Below are 17713 nucleotides of genomic sequence, written 5' to 3' on the forward strand. Positions count from 1 at the left end.
TTTCAGGAGCCAGCCGGCCATTCCCAGCCATAGTCCCCCAAACAAAAACCACAGACTTTTTCTCTGGCAAACAAAATTCAGCTGCCCCACTTCTGGATGGCAGAGTGCAGGAGCCACTTGGTACTATCAAACCAGCCCAACTTGGAACTGGTGCCACCTTGGGTCTGGGAACCATGCTGCGTATCGCAGATTCTAAGGCGCCAGTCGGCCACTCCCAGCCACAGGCACCCAAACACAAACAACGGCGCTTTTCTCTGGCAAACAAAACTCAACTGCCCCTCTTCTGGATTGCAAATTGCAGGACGCACTTGGTACTAGAAAAACAGCCCCACTTGGCACTGGTGCCACCTTGGGTCTGGGAACCATCGTGCGTATCGATCTTTTTAATGAGACAGCCGGCCACTCCCAGCCATATGCCCCCGAACACAACCCACGGCCCTTTCCTCTGGCAAACAAAACTCAGCTGCACCGCTTCTGGATGGCAGATTGCAGGAGCCACTTGGTACTATCAAACCAGCACGACTTGGAACTGGTGCCACCATGGGTCTGGTCACCATCCTGCGTATTGTGGATTGTCAGGAGCCAGCTGAACACTCTCGGCCACAGACCCCAATCAAAACCAACGGCCCGTTTCACAGGCAAACAAAACTCAGCTGCCCCGCTTCTGGATGGGAGATTGCAGGAGGCACTTGACACTGTGAAACCAGCCCCACTTGGCACTGGTGCCACCTTGGGTCTGGGAACCATGCTGCGTATCATGGATTTTCAGGAGCCAGCCGGCCATTCCCAGCCATAGTCCCCCAAACAAAAACCACAGACTTTTTCTCTGGCAAACAAAATTCAGCTGCCCCACTTCTGGATGGCAGAGTGCAGGAGCCACTTGGGACTATCACACCAGCACAACATGGCACTGGTGCCACCTTGGATCTGGGAACCATCCTTCCTATCGTGGATTTTCAGGGGTCAGCCGGTCACTCTCAGCCATAGGCCCCAAACACAAACCACGGCCCTTTTCTCTGGAAAACAAAACTCAACTGCCCCTCTTCTGGATGGCAGATTGCAGGAGCCACTGGGTACTATGAAACCAGCCCTACTTGGCACTGGTGCCACCTTGGGTCTGGGAACCATGCTGCGTATCATGGATTTTCAGGAGCCAGCCGTCCACTGCCAGCCACAGGCCCCGAAACACAAGCAACAGCCTTTTTCTCTGGCAAACAAAATTCAGCTGCCCCGCTTCTGGATGGCAGATTGCAGGAACCACTTGGTACTAACAAACCAGCCCGACTTGGCACTGGTGCCACCTTGGGTCTGGGAACCATCCTGCGTATCGTGGATTCTAAGCAGCCACCCGGCCACTCCCAGCCATAGGCCCCAAAACACACACAACGGCGCTTTTCCCTGGAAAACAAAACTCGCCTGCCAACTTTTTGATGGCAGATTGCAGGAGCCACTTGGTACTATCAAACCAGCCCAACTTGGCACTGGTGCCACCATGGGTCTGGTCACCATCCTGCCTATCGTAGCTTTTCAGGAGCCAGCCGGTCACTCCCAGCCATAGGCCCCCAGACACAAACCTCGGCCTGTTTCCCTGGCACACAAAAGTAAGCTACCGCACTTCTGGATGGCAGATTGCAGGAGCCACTTTGCACCATCAAACCAGCCCGACTTGGCACTGGTGCCACCTCTGGTCTGGGAAGCATGCTGCGTATCGTGGATTCTAAGGAGCCAGCCGGCCACTCCCAGCCACAGGCCCCCAAACACAAACAACGGCGCTTTTCCCTGGAAAACAAAACTCGCCTGCCAACATTTTGATGGCAGAGTGCAGGAGCCACTTGGTACTATCAAACCAGCCCAACTTGGCACTGGTGCTACCATGGGTCTGGTCACCATCCTGCCTATCGTAGCTTTTCAGGAGCCAGCCGGTCACTCCCAGCCATAGGCCCCCAGAAAAAAACCTCGGTCCGTTTCCCTGGAAAACAAAAGTAAGCTGCCCTGCTTCTGGATGGCAGATTGCAGGAGCCACTTGGTGTTATCAAACCAGCCCGACTTGGCACTGGTGCCACCTTGGGTCTGGGAACCATGCTGCGTATCGTGTGTTCTAAGGAGCCAGCCGGCCACTCCCAGCCACAGTCCCCCAAACACAAACAACGGCGCTTTTCCCTGGAAAACAAAACTGGCCTGCCAACTTTTTGATGGCAGATTGCAGGAGCCACTTGGTACTATCAAACCAGCCCAACTTGGCACTGTTGCCACCATGGGTCTGGGAACCATCCTGCCTATCGTAGCTTTTCAGGAGCCAGCCGGTCACTCCCAGCCATACGTCCCCAGACAAATACCTCGGCCCGTTTCCCTGGCAAACAAAAGTAAGCTGCCCCGCTTCTGGATGGCAGATTGCAGGAGCCACTTGGTACTATCAAACCAGCCCAACTTGACACTGGTTCCACCTTGGCTCTGGGAACCATGCTGCGTAACCCGGATTCTAAGACGACAGGCAGCCACTGCCAGCCACAGGCCTCCAAACAAAATCAACGGCGCTTTTCCCTGGAAAATAAAACTCGCCTGACAACTTTTAGATGGCAGATTGCAGGAGCCAGTTGGTACCATCAAACCATCCCAACTTGGCACTGGTGCCACCTTGGGTCTGGGAACCATCCTGCCTATTGTTGCTTTTCAGGAGCCAGCCGGTCACTCCTAGCCCTAGGCCCCCAGTCATAAACCTCGGCCCGTTTCCCTGGCACACAAATGTAAGCTACCCCGCTTCTGCATGGCAGATTGCAGGTGCTATTTAGTACTATCAAACCAGCCCGACTTGGCACTGGTGCCACCTCTGGTCTGGGAACCATCCTGCCTATCGTGGATTTTCAGGGGCCAGACGGCCACTCTCACCCATATGCCCCCAAACACATACCACGGCCCTTTTCTCTGGTAAACAAAACTCAACTGCCCCTCTTCTGGATGGCAAATTTTAGGACGCACTTTGTACTACGAAAACCGCCCGACTTGGCACTGGTGCCACCTTGGGTCAGGGAACAATCCTGCGTATCGAGCTTTTTAAGGAGCCAGCCGGCCACGTCCAGCCATATAGCCCCAAAAACAAACTACGGACCATTTCTCTTGGAAACAAAAATCCGCTGCCCCGCGTCAGGATGGCAGATTGCAGGAGCCACTTTGCACCATCAAACCACCCCGACTTGGCACTGGTGCCATCTTGGATCTGGGAACCATCCTGCCTAGCGTAGCTTTTCAGGAGCCAGCCGGTCACTCCCAGCCATAGGCCCCCAGACACAAACCTCGGACAGTTTCCCTGGCAAACAAAATTAAGCTGCCCCGATTCTGGATGGCAGAGTGCAGGAGCCACTTGGTAGTGTCAAACCAGCCCGACTTGGCACTGGTGCCTCCTTGGGTCTGGGAACCATCCTGCGTATCGTGGATTCTAAGCAGCCACCCGGCCACTCTGAGCCACAGGCCCCCAAAAAAAACAACGGCGTTTTTCCCTGGAAAACAAAACTCGCCTGCCAACATTTTGATGGCAGATTGCAGGAGCCACTTGGTACTATCAAACCAGCCCAACTTGGCACTGGTGCCACCATGGGTCTGGTCACCATCCTGCCTATCGTAGCTTTTCAGGAGCCAGCCGGTCACTCCCAGCCATAGGCCCCCAGACACAAACCTCGGCCCGTTTCCCAGGAAAACAAAAGTAAGCTGCCCCGATTCTGGATGGCAGATTGCAGGAGCCACTTGGTACTATGAAATCAGCCCAACTTGGCACTGGTGCCACCATGGGTCTGGTAAACATCCTGCCTATCGTAGCTTTTCAGGAGCCAGCCGGTCACTCCCTGCCATAGGCCCCCAAACACAAACCTCGGCCCGTTTCCCTGGCAAACAAAAGTAAGCTGCCCCGCTTTTGGATGGCTGATTGCAGGATGCACTTGGTACTATCAAACCAGCCCGACTTGGCCCTGGTGCCACCTTGGCTCTGGGAACCATGCTGCGTAACGTATATTCTACGAGGACAGGCGGCCACTCCCTGCCACAGGCCTCTAAACAAATGCAACGGCGCTTTTCCCTGGAAAACAAAACTCGCCTGACAACTTTTTGATGGCAGATTGCAGGAGCCACTTGGTACTATCAAACCAGCCCAACTTGGCACTGGTGCCACCATGGGTCTGGTCACCATCCTGCCTATCGTAGCTTTTCAGGAGCCAGCCGGTCACTCCCAGCCATAGGCCCCCTGACAAATACCTCGGCCCGTTTCCCTGGCAAACAAAAGTAAGCTGCCCCGCTTCTGGATGGCAGATTGCAGGAGCCACATGGTACTATCAAACCAGGCCAACATGGCACTGGTGCCACCTTGATTCTGGGAACCATCCTGCCTATCGTGGATTTTCAGGGGCCAGCCGGCCACTCTCAACCATATGCCCCCAAACACATACCACGGCCCTTTTCTCTGGCAAACAAAACTCAACTGCCCCTCTTCTGGATGGCAAATTGCAGGACGCACTTGGTACTACGAAAACAGCCCGACTTGGCACTGATGCCACCTTGGGTCAGGGAACAATCCTGCGTATGGAGCTTTTTAAGGAGCCAGCCGGCCACGTCCAGCCATATACCCCCAAAAAAAAACCACGGAACTTTTCTCCAGCAAACAAAAATCCGCTGCCCCGCGTCTGGATGGCAGATTGCAGGAGCTATTTAGTATCATCAAACCAGCCCGACTTGGCACTGGTGCCACCATGAGTCTGGTAAACATCCTGCCTATCGTAGCTTTTCAGTAGCCAGCCAGTCACTCCCAGCCATAGGCCCCCAGAAAAATACCTCGGCCCGTTTCCCTGGGAAACAAAAGTAAGCTGTCCCGCTTCTGGATGGCAGATTGCAGGAGCCACTTGGTACTATCAAACCAGCCCAACTTGGCACTGGTGCCACCTTGGCTCTGGGAACCATCCTGCGTATCCTGGGTTCAAAGGAGGCAGCCAGCCACTCCCAGCCACAGGCCTCGAAACACAAACAACGGCGCTTTTCCCTGGAAAACAAAACTCGCCTGCCAACTTTTTGATGGCAGATTGCAGGAGCCACTTGGTACTATCAAATCAGCCCAACTTGGCACTGGTGCCACCATGGGTCTGCTCACCATCCTGCCTATCGTAGCTTTTCAGGAGCCAGCCGGTCACTCCAAGCCATAGGCCCCCAGTCACAAACCTCGGCCCGTTTCCCTGGCAAACAAAAGTAAGCTACCCCGCTTCTGGATGGCAGATTGCAGGAACCACTTTGCACCATCAAACCAGCCCGACTTGGCACTGGTGCCACCTCTGGTCTGGGAACCATCCTGCGTATCGTGGATTCTAAGGAGACAGCCGGCCACTCCCACCCACAGGCCCCCAAACACAAACAACGGCGCTTTTCCCTGGAAAACAAAACTCGCCTGCCAACTTTTTGATGGCAGATTGCAGGAGCCACTTGGTACTATCAAACCAGCCCAACTTGGCACTGGTGCCACCATGGGTCTGGTCACCATCCTGCCTATCGTAGCTTTTCAGGAGCCAGGAAAACACTCCCAGCCTTAGGCCCCCAGACAAAAACCTCGGCCCGTTTCCCTGGCAAACAAAAGTAAGTTATCCCGCTTCTGGATGGCAGATTGCAGGAGCCACTTTTCACCATCAAACCAGCCCGACTTGGCACTGGTGCCACCTCTGGTCTGGGAACCATCCTGCGTATCGTGGATTCTAAGGAGCCAGCCGGCCACTCCCAGCCACAGGCCCCCAAACACAAACAACGGCGCTTTTCCCTGGATAACAAACTCGCCTGCCAACATTTTGATGGCAGATTGCAGGAGCCACTTGGTACTATCAAACCAGCCCAACTTGGCACTGGTGCCACCATGGGTCTGGTCACCATCCTGCCTATCGTAGCTTTTCAGGAGCCAGCCGGTCACTCCCAGCCATAGGCCCTGAGACACAAACCTCGGCCCGTTTCCCTGGCAAACAAAAGTAAGCTGCCCCGCTTCTGGATGGCAGATTGCAGGACGCACTTGGTACTATCAAACCAGCCCAACTTGGCACTGGTGCCACCTCTGGTCTGGGAACCATGCCGCGTATCGTGGATTCTAAGGAGCCAGCCGGCCACTCCCAGCCACAGGCCCCCAAACAGAAACAACGGCGCTTTTCCCTGGAAAACAAAACTCGCCTGCCAACTTTTTGATGGCAGATTGCAGGAGCCACTTGGTACTATCAAATCAGCCCAACTTGGCACTGGTGCCACCATGGGTCTGGTCACCATCCTGCCTATCGTAGCTTTTCAGGACCTAGCCGGTCACTCCAAGCCATAGGCGCCCAGACACAAAGCTCGGCCCGTTTCCCTGGCAAACAAAAGTAAGCTACCCCGCTTCTGGATGGCAGATTGCAGGAGCCACTTTGAACCATCAAACTAGCCCGACTTGGCACTGGTGCCACCTCAGGTCTGGGAACCATCCTGCGTATCGTTCATTGTAAGGAGCCAGCCGGCCACTCCAGCCACAGGCCCCCAGACACAAACAACGGCGCTTTTCCCTGGAAAACAAAACTCGCCTGCCAACTTTTTGATGGCAGATTGCAGGAGCCACTTGCTACTATCAAATCAGCCCAACTTGGCACTGGTGCCACCATGGGTCTGGTCACCATCCTGCCTATCGTAGCTTTTCAGGAGCCAGCCGGTCACTCCCAGCCATAGGCCCCCAGACACAATACTCGGCCCGTTTCCCTGGCAAACAAAAGTAAGCTAACCCGCTTCTGGATGGCAGATTGCAGGAACCACTTGGTACTATCAAACCAGCCCAACTTGGCACTGGTGCCACCTTGGGTCTGGGAACCATCCTGCGTATCGTGGATTCTAAGCAGCCAGCCGGCCACTCCCTGCCACAGGCACCCAAACACAAACAACGGCGCTTTTCCCTGGAAAACAAAACTCGCCTGCCCACTTTTTGATGGCGGATTGCAGGAGCCACTTGGTACTATCAAACCAGCCCAACTTGCACTGGTGCCACCATGGGTCTGGTCACCATCCTGCCTATCGTAGCTTTTCAGGACCTAGCAGGTCACTCCCAGCCATAGGCGCCCACACACAAAGCTCGGCCCGTTTCCCTGGTAAACAAAAGTAAGCTGCCCAGCTTCTGGATGGCAGATTGCCGGAGCCACTTGGTACTATCAAACCAGCCCAACTTGGCACTGGTGCCACCATGGGTCTGGTCACCATCCTGCCTATCGTAGCTGTTCAGGCGCCTGCCGGTCACTCCCAGCCATAGGCCCCCAGAGAAAAACCTCGGCCCGTTTCCCTGGGAAACAAAAGTAAGCTGCCCCGCTTCTGGATGGCAGATTGCAGGAGCCACTTTGCACCATCAAACCAGCCCAACTTGGCACTGTGCCACCTCTGGTCTGGGAACCATGCTGCGTATCGTGGATTCTAAGGAGCCAGCCGGCCACTCCCAGCCACAGGCCCCCAAACACAAACAACGGCGCTTTTCCCTGGATAACAAACTCGCCTGACAACTTTTTGATGGCAGATTGCAGGAGCCACTTGGTACTATCAAACCAGCCCAACTTGGGACTGGTGCCACCATGGGTCTGGTCACCATCCTGCCTATCGTAGCTTTTCAGGAGCCAGCCGGTCACTCCCAGCCATATGCCCCCAGACACAAAGCTCGGCCCGTTTCCCTGGCAAACAAAAGTAAGCTGCCCCGCTTCTGGATGGCAGATTGCAGGATTCACTTGGTACTATCAAACCAGCCCAACTTGGCACTGGTGCCACCTCAGGTCTGGGAACCATGCTGCGTATCGTGGATTCTAAGGAGCCAGCCGGCCACTCCCATCCACAGGCCCCCAAACAAAAACAACGGCGCTTTTCCCTGGAAAACAAAACTCGCCTGCCAACTTTTTGATGGCAGATTGCAGGAGCCACTTGGTACTATCAAACCAGCCCAACTTGACACTGGTGCCACCATGGGTCTGGTCACCATCCTGCCTATCGTAGCTTTTCAGGAGCCAGCCGGTCACTCCCAGCCATAGGCCCCCAGACACAAAGCTCGGCCCGTTTCCCTGACAAACAAAAGTAAGCTGTCCCGCTTCTGGATGGCAGATTCCAGGAGCCACTTGGTACTAACAAATCAGCCCAACTTGGCACTGGTGCCACCTCTGGTCTGGGAACCATCCTGCATATCGTGGATTCTAATTAGCCATCCGTCCACTCCCAGCCACAGGCCCCCAAACGCAAACAACGGCGCTTTACCCTGGAAAACAAAACTCGTCTGCCAACTTTTTGATGGCAGATTGCCGGAGCCACTTGGTACTATCAAACCAGCCCAACTTGGCACTGGTGCCACCTTGGGTCTGGGAACCATGCTGCGTATCGTGGATTACAAGGAGCCAGCCGGCCACTCCAAGCCACAGGCCCCCAAACAGAAACAACGGCGCTTTTCCCTGGAAAACATAATTCGCCGGCCAACATTTTGATGGCAGATTGCAGGAGCCACTTGGTACTATCAAATCAGCCCAACTTGGCACTGGTGCCACCTCAGGTCTGGTCACCATCCGGCCTATCGTAGCTTTTCAGGAGCCAGCCGGTCACTCCCAGCCATAGGCGCCCAGACACAAAGCTCTGCCCGTTTCCCTGGCAAACCAAAGTAAGCTGCCCCGCTTCTTGATGGCAGATTGCAGGAACCACTTTTCACCATCAAAGTAGCCCGACTTGGAACTGGTGCCACCTCTGGTCTGGGAACCATGCTGCGTATCGTGGATTCTAAAGAGCCAGCCGGCCACTCCCAGCCACAGGCCCCAAAACACAAACAACGGCGCTTTTCCCTGGAAAACAAAACTCGCCTGCCAACTTTTTGATGGCAGATTGCAGGAGCCACTTGCTACTATCAAATCAGCCCAACTTGGCACTGGTGCCACCATGGGTCTGGTCACCATCCTGCCTATCGTAGCTTTTCAGGAGCCAGCCGGTCACTCCCAGCCATAGGCCCACAGACAAAAACCTCGGCCCGTTTCCCTGGCAAACAAAAGTCAGCTGCCCCGCTTCTGGATGGCAGATTGCAGGAACCATTTGGTACTATAAAACCAGCCCGACTTGGCACTGGTGCCACCTCTGGTCTGGGAACCATGCTGCGTATCGGGGATTCTAAGGAGCCAGCCGGCCACTCCCAGCCAAAGGCCCCCAAACACAAAAAACGGCGCTTTTCCCTGGAAAACAAAACTCGCCTGCCAACTTTTTGATGGCAGATTGCAGGAGCGACTTGGTACTATCAAACCAGCTCAACTTGGCACTGGTGCCACCATGGGTCTGGTCACCATCCTGCCTATCGTAGCTTTTCAGGAGCCAGACGGTCACTCCCAGCCATAGGCCCCCAGACAGAAATTTCGGCCCGTTTCCCTGGCAAACAAAACTAAGCTGCCCCGCTTCTGGATGGCATATTGCAGGAGCCACTTTGCACCATCATACTAGCCCGACTTGGCACTGGTGCCACCTCAGGTCTGGGAACCATCCTGCGTATCGTGGATTCTAAGGAGCCAGCCGGCCACTCCCAGCCACAGGCCCCCAAACACAAACAACGGCGCTTTTCCCTGGAAAACAAAACTCGCCTGCCAAATTTTGACGGCAGATTGCAGGAGCCACTTGGTACTATCAAATCAGCCCAACTTGGGACTGGTGCCACCATGGGTCTGGTCACCATCCTGCCTATCGTAGCTTTTCAGGAGGCAGCCGGTCATTCCCAGCCATAGGCCCCCAGACAAAAACCTCGGCCCGTTTCCCTGGCAAACAAAAGTAAGCTGCCCTGCTTCTGGATGGCAGATTGCAGGAACCACTTGGTACTATCAAACCAGCAAAACTTGGCACTGGTGCCACCTTGGGTCTGGATACCATCCTGCGTATCGTGGATTCTAAGGAGCCAGCTGGCCACTCCCAGCCACAGGCCCCCAAACACAAACAACGGCGCTTTTCCCTGGAAAACAAAACTCGCCTGCCAAATTTTTGATGGCAGATTGCAGGAGCCACTTGGTACTATCAAATCAGCCCAACTTGGCACTGGTGCCACCATGGGTCTGGTCACCATCCTGCCTATCGTAGCTTTTCAGGAGCCAGCCGGTCACTCCCAGCCATAGGCCCCCAGACACAAAGCTCGGCCCGTTTCCCTGACAAACAAAAGTAAGTTATCCCGCTTCTGGATGGCAGATTGCAGGAACCACTTGGTACTATCAAACCAGCCCGACTTGGCACTGGTGCCACCATGGGTCTGGGAACCATCCTGCGTATCGTGGATTCTAATTAGCCATCCGTCCACTCCCAGCCACAGGCCCCCAAACAAAAACAACGGCGCTTTTCCCTGGAAAACAAAACTCGTCTGCCAACTTTTTCATGGCAGATTGCAGGAGCCACTTGGTACTATCAAACCAGCCCAACTTGGCACTGGTGCCACCTTGGGTCTGGGAACCATGCTGCGTATCGTGGATTATAAGGAGCCAGCCGGCCACTCCCAGCCACCGGCCCCCAAACACAAACCACAGCGCTTTTCCCTGGAAAACAAAACTCGCCTGACAACTTTTTGATGGCAGATTGCAGGAGCCACTTCGTACTATCAAATCAGCCCAACTTGGCACTGGTGCCACCATGGGTCTGGTCACCATCCTGCCTATCGTAGCTTTTCAGGAGCCAGCCGGTCACTCCCAGCCATAGGCGCCCAGACACAAAGCTCTGCCCTTTTCCCTGGCAAACCAAAGTAAGCTGCCCCGCTTCTGGATGGCAGATTGCAGGAACCACTTTTCACCATCAAATAGCCCGACTTGGAATTGGTGCCACCTCTGGTCTGGGAACCATGCTGCGTATCGTGGATTCTAAGGAGCCAGCCGGCCACTCCCAGCCACAGGCCCCCAAACACAAACAACGGCGCTTTTCCCTGGAAACCAAAACTCGCCTGCCAACATTTTGATGGCAGATTGCAGGAGCCACTTGGTACTATCAAACCAGCCCAACTTGACACTGGTGCCACCATGGGTCTGGTCACCATCCTGCCTATCGTAGCTTTTCAGGACCTAGCCGGTCACTCCCAGCCTTAGGCCCCCAGACACAAAGCTCGGCCCGTTTCCCTGGCAAACAAAAGCAAGCTGCCCCGCTTCTGGATGGCAGATTGCAGGAGCCACTTTGCACCATCAAACTAGCCCGACTCGGCATTGGTGCCACCTCAGGTCTGGGAACCATGCTGCGTATCGTGGATTCTAATTAGCCATCTGTCCACTCCCACCCACAGGCCCCCAAACACAAACAACGGCGCTTTTCCCTGGAAAACAAAACTCGCCTGCCAAATTTTGATGGCAGATTGCCGGAGCCACTTGGTACTATCAAACCAGCCCAACTTGACACTGGTGCCACCATGGGTCTGGTCACCATCCTGCCTATCGTAGCTTTTCAGGAGCCAGCCGGTCAATCCCAGCCATAGGCCCCCAGACACAAACCTCGGCCCGTTTCCCTGGCAAAGAAAAGTAAACTACCCCGCTTCTGGATGGCAGATTGCAGGATGCACTTGGTACTATCAAACCAGCCCAACTTGGCACTGGTGCCACCTTGGGTCTGGGAACCATCCTGCGTATCGTGGATTCTAATTAGCCATCCGTCCACTCCCAGCCACAGGCCCCCAAACAAAAACAACGGCGCTTTTCCCTGGAAAACAAAACTCGCCTGCCAAATTTTGATGGCAGATTGCCGGAGCCAATTCGTACTATCAAACCAGCCCAACTTGACACTGGTGCCACCATGGGTCTGGTCACCATCCTGCCTATCGTAGCATTTCAGGAGCCAGCCGGTCACTCCCAGCCATAGGCCCCCAGACAAAAACCTTGGCCCGTTTCCCTGGCAAACAAAAGTAAGTTATCCCGCTACTGGATGGCAGATTGCAGGAGCCACTTTTCACCATCAAACCAGCCCGACTTGGCACTGGTGCCACCTCAGGTCTGGGAACCATGCTGCGTATCGTGGATTCTAAGGAGCCAGCCGGCCACTCCCAGCCACAGGCCCCCAAACACAAACAACGGCGCTTTTCCCTGGATAACAAACTCGCCTGCCAACTTTTTGATGGCAGATTGCAGGAGCCACTTGGTACTATCAAACCAGCCCAACTTGGCACTGGTGCCACCATGGGTCTGGTCACCATCCTGCCTATCGTAGCATTTCAGGAGCCAGCCGGTCACTCCCAGCCATAGGCCCCCAGACAAAAACCTCTGCCCGTTTCCCTGGCAAACAAAAGTAAGCTGCCCCGCTTCTGGATGGCAGATTGCAGGATTCACTTGGTACTATCAAACCAGCCCAACTTGGCACTGGTGCCACCTCTGGTCTGGGAACCATGCTGCGTATCGTGGATTCTAAGGAGCCAGCTGGCCACTCCCAGCCACAGGCCCCCAAACAAAAACAACGGCGGTTTTCCCTGGAAAACAAAACTCGCCTGCCCACTTTTTGATGGCAGATTGCAGGAGCCACTTGGTACTATCAAACCAGCCCAACTTGGCACTGGTGCCACCTCTGGTCTGGGAACCATGCTGCGTATCGTGGATTCTAAGGAGCCAGCCGGCCACTCCCAGCCACAGGCCCCCAAACAAAAACAACGGCGCTTTTCCCTGGAAAACAAAACTCGCCTGCCCACTTTTTGATGGCAGATTGCAGGAGCCACTTGGTACTATCAAATCAGCCCAACTTGACACTGGTGCCACCATGGGTCTGCTCACCATCCTGCCTATCGTAGCTTTTCAGGAGCCAGCCGGTCACTCCAAGCCATAGGCCCCCAAACAAAAACCTCGGCCCGTTTCCCTGGCAAACAAAAGTAAGCTGCCCCGCTTCTCGATGGCAGATTGCAGGAGCCACTTTGCACCATCAAACTAGCCCGACTCTGCACTGGTGCCACCTCAGGTCTGGGAACCATCCTGCGTATCGTGGATTCTAAGGAGCCAGCCGGCCACTCCAGGCACAAGCCCCCAGACACAAACAACGGTGCTTTTCCCTGGAAAACAAATCTCGCCTGCCGATTTTTGATGGCAGATTGCAGAAGCCACTTGGTACTATCAAATCAGCCCAACTTGCCACTGGTGCCACCATGGGTCTGGTCACCATCCTGCCTATCGTAGCTTTTCAGGACCTAGCCGGTCACTCCCAGCCTTAGGCCCCCAGACACAAAGCTCGGCCCGTTTCCCTGGCAAACAAAAGCAAGCTGCCCCGCTTCTGGATGGCAGATTGCAGGAGCCACATTGCACCATCAAACTAGCCCGACTCGGCACTGGTGCCACCTCGGGTCTGGGAACCATGCTGCGTATCGTGGATTCTAATTAGCCATCCGGCCACTCCCACCCACAGGCCCCCAAACACAAACAACGGCGCTTTTCCCTGGAAAACAAAACTCGCCTGCCAAATTTTGATGGCAGATTGCCGGAGCCACTTGGTACTATCAAACCAGCCCAACTTGACACTGGTGCCACCATGGGTCTGGTCACCATCCTGCCTATCGTAGCTTTTCAGGAGCCAGCCGGTCAATCCCAGCCATAGGCCCCCAGACACAAACCTCGGCCCGTTTCCCTGGCAAAGAAAAGTAAGCTACCCCGCTTCTGGATGGCAGATTGCAGGACGCACTTGGTACTATCAAACCAGCCATACTTGGCACTGGTGCCACCTTGGGTCTGCTCACCATCCTGCGTATCGTGGATTCTAATTAGCCATCCGTCCACTCCCAGCCACAGGCCCCCAAACAAAAACAACGGCGCTTTTCCCTGGAAAACAAAACTCGCCTGCCAAATTTTGATGGCAGATTGCCGGAGCCACTTGGTACTATCAAACCAGCCCAACTTGACACTGGTGCCACCATGGGTCTGGTCACCATCCTGCCTATCGTAGCATTTCAGGAGCCAGCCGGTCACTCCCAGACATAGGCCCCCAGACAAAAACCTTGTCCCGTTTCCCTGGCAAACAAAAGTAAGTTATCCCGCTACTCGATGGCAGATTGCAGGAGCCACTTTTCACCATCAAACCAGCCCGACTTGGCACTGGTGCCACCTCAGGTCTGGGAACCATGCTGCGTATCGTGGATTCTAAGGAGCCAGCCGGCCACTCCCAGCCACAGGCCCCCAAACACAAACAACGGCGCTTTTCCCTGGATAACAAACTCGCCTGCCAACTTTTTGATGGCAGATTGCAGGAGCCACTTGGTACTATCAAACCAGCCCAACTTGGCACTGGTGCCACCATGGGTCTGCTCACCATCCTGCCTATCGTAGCTTTTCAGGAGCCAGCCGGTCACTCCTAGCCATAGGCCCCCAGAATAAAAGCTCGGCCCGTTTCCCTGGCAAAGAAAAGTAAGCTGCCCCGCTTCTGGATGGCAGATTGCAGGAGCCACTTTGCACCATCAAACTAGCCAGACTTGGCACTTGTGCCACCTCTGGTCTGGGAACCATGCTGCGTATCGTGGATTCTAAGGAGCCAGCCGGCCACTCCAAGCCACAGGCCCCCAAACACAAACAACGGCGCTTTTCCCTGGAAAACAAAACTCGCCTGCCAAATTTTGATGGCAGATTGCAGGAGCCACTTGGTACTATCAAACCAGCCCAACTTGGCACTGCTGCCACCATGGGTCTGGTCACCATCCTGCCTATCTTAGCTTTTCAGGACCTAGCCGGTCACTCCCAGCCATAGGCCCCCAGACACAAAGCTCGACCCGTTTCCCTGGCAAACAAAAGTAAGCTGTCCCGCTTCTGGATGGCAGATTGCAGGAGCCACTTGGTACTATCAAACCAGCCCAACTTGGCACTGGTGCCACCTTGGGTCTGGGAACCATCCTGCGTATCGTGGATTCTAAGGAGCCAGCCGATCACTCCCAGCCACAGGCCCCCAAACACAAAAAACGGCGCTTTTCCCTGGAATACAAAACTCGCCTGCCAAATTTTGACGGCAGATTGCAGGAGCCACTTGGTACTATCAAATCAGCCCAACTTGGGACTGGTGCCACCATGGGTCTGGTCACCATCCTGCCTATCGTAGCTTTTCAGGAGGCAGCCGGTCATTCCCAGCCATAGGCCCCCAGACAAAAACCTCGGCCCGTTTCCCTGGCAAACAAAAGTAAGCTGCCCTGCTTCTGGATGGCAGATTGCAGGAACCACTTGGTACTATCAAACCAGCAAAACTTGGCACTGGTGCCACCTTGGGTCTGGATACCATCCTGCGTATCGTGGATTCTAAGGAGCCAGCTGGCCACTCCCAGCCACAGGCCCCCAAACACAAACAACGGCGCTTTTCCCTGGAAAACAAAACTCGCCTGCCAAATTTTTGATGGCAGATTGCAGGAGCCACTTGGTACTATCAAATCAGCCCAACTTGGCACTGGTGCCACCATGGGTCTGGTCACCATCCTGCCTATCGTAGCTTTTCAGGAGCCAGCCGGTCACTCCCAGCCATAGGCCCCCAGACACAAAGCTCGGCCCGTTTCCCTGACAAACAAAAGTAAGTTCTCCCGCTTCTGGATGGCAGATTGCAGGAACCACTTGGTACTATCAAACCAGCCCGACTTGGCACTGGTGCCACCATGGGTCTGGGAACCATCCTGCGTATCGTGGATTCTAATTAGCCATCCGTCCACTCCCAGCCACAGGCCCCCAAACAAAAACAACGGCGCTTTTCCCTGGAAAACAAAACTCGTCTGCCAACTTTTTCATGGCAGATTGCCAGAGCCACTTGGTACTATCAAACCAGCCCAACTTGGCACTGGTGCCACCTTGGGTCTGGGAACCATGCTGCGTATCGTGGATTATAAGGAGCCAGCCGGCCACTCCCAGCCACCGGCCCCCAAACACAAACCACAGCGCTTTTCCCTGGAAAACAAAACTCGCCTGCCAACTTTTTGATGGCAGATTGCAGGAGCCACTTCGTACTATCAAATCAGCCCAACTTGGCACTGGTGCCACCATGGGTCTGGTCACCATCCTGCCTATCGTAGCTTTTCAGGAGCCAGCCGGTCACTCCCAGCCATAGGCGCCCAGACACAAAGCTCTGCCCTTTTCCCTGGCAAACCAAAGTAAGCTGCCCCGCTTCTGGATGGCAGATTGCAGGAACCACTTTTCACCATCAAATAGCCCGACTTGGAATTGGTGCCACCTCTGGTCTGGGAACCATGCTGCGTATCGTGGATTCTAAGGAGCCAGCCGGCCACTCCCAGCCACAGGCCCCCAAACACAAACAACGGCGCTTTTCCCTGGAAACCAAAACTCGCCTGCCAACATTTTGATGGCAGATTGCAGGAGCCACTTGGTACTATCAAACCAGCCCAACTTGACACTGGTGCCACCATGGGTCTGGTCACCATCCTGCCTATCGTAGCTTTTCAGGACCTAGCCGGTCACTCCCAGCCTTAGGCCCCCAGACACAAAGCTCGGCCCGTTTCCCTGGCAAACAAAAGCAAGCTGCCCCGCTTCTGGATGGCAGATTGCAGGAGCCACTTTGCACCATCAAACTAGCCCGACTCGGCATTGGTGCCACCTCAGGTCTGGGAACCATGCTGCGTATCGTGGATTCTAATTAGCCATCTGTCCACTCCCACCCACAGGCCCCCAAACACAAACAACGGCGCTTTTCCCTGGAAAACAAAACTCGCCTGCCAAATTTTGATGGCAGATTGCCGGAGCCACTTGGTACTATCAAACCAGCCCAACTTGACACTGGTGCCACCATGGGTCTGGTCACCATCCTGCCTATCGTAGCTTTTCAGGAGCCAGCCGGTCAATCCCAGCCATAGGCCCCCAGACACAAACCTCGGCCCGTTTCCCTGGCAAAGAAAAGTAAACTACCCCGCTTCTGGATGGCAGATTGCAGGATGCACTTGGTACTATCAAACCAGCCCAACTTGGCACTGGTGCCACCTTGGGTCTGGGAACCATCCTGCGTATCGTGGATTCTAATTAGCCATCCGTCCACTCCCAGCCACAGGCCCCCAAAACAAAAACAACGGCGCTTTTCCCTGGAAAACAAAACTCGCCTGCCAAATTTTGATGGCAGATTGCCGGAGCCAATTCGTACTATCAAACCAGCCCAACTTGACACTGGTGCCACCATGGGTCTGGTCACCATCCTGCCTATCGTAGCATTTCAGGAGCCAGCCGGTCACTCCCAGCCATAGGCCCCCAGACAAAAACCTTGGCCCGTTTCCCTGGCAAACAAAAGTAAGTTATCCCGCTACTGGATGGCAGATTGCAGGAGCCACTTTTCACCATCAAACCAGCCCGACTTGGCACTGGTGCCACCTCAGGTCTGGGAACCATGCTGCGTATCGTGGATTCTAAGGAGCCAGCCGGCCACTCCCAGCCACAGGCCCCCAAACAAAAACAACGGCGCTTTTCCCTGGATAACAAACTCGCCTGCCAACTTTTTGATGGCAGATTGCAGGAGCCACTTGGTACTATCAAACCAGCCCAACTTGGCACTGGTGCCACCATGGGTCTGGTCACCATCCTGCCTATCGTAGCATTTCAGGAGCCAACCGGTCACTCCCAGCCATAGGCCCCCAGACAAAAACCTCTGCCCGTTTCCCTGGCAAACAAAAGTAAGCTGCCCCGCTTCTGGATGGCAGATTGCAGGATTCACTTGGTACTATCAAACCAGCCCAACTTGGCACTGGTGCCACCTCTGGTCTGGGAACCATGCTGCGTATCGTGGATTCTAAGGAGCCAGC

This window comes from Melospiza melodia, chromosome 6, assembly GCF_035770615.1.
Source record: "Melospiza melodia melodia isolate bMelMel2 chromosome 6, bMelMel2.pri, whole genome shotgun sequence".
In the NCBI taxonomy this organism is placed as follows: Eukaryota; Metazoa; Chordata; class Aves; order Passeriformes; family Passerellidae; genus Melospiza; species Melospiza melodia.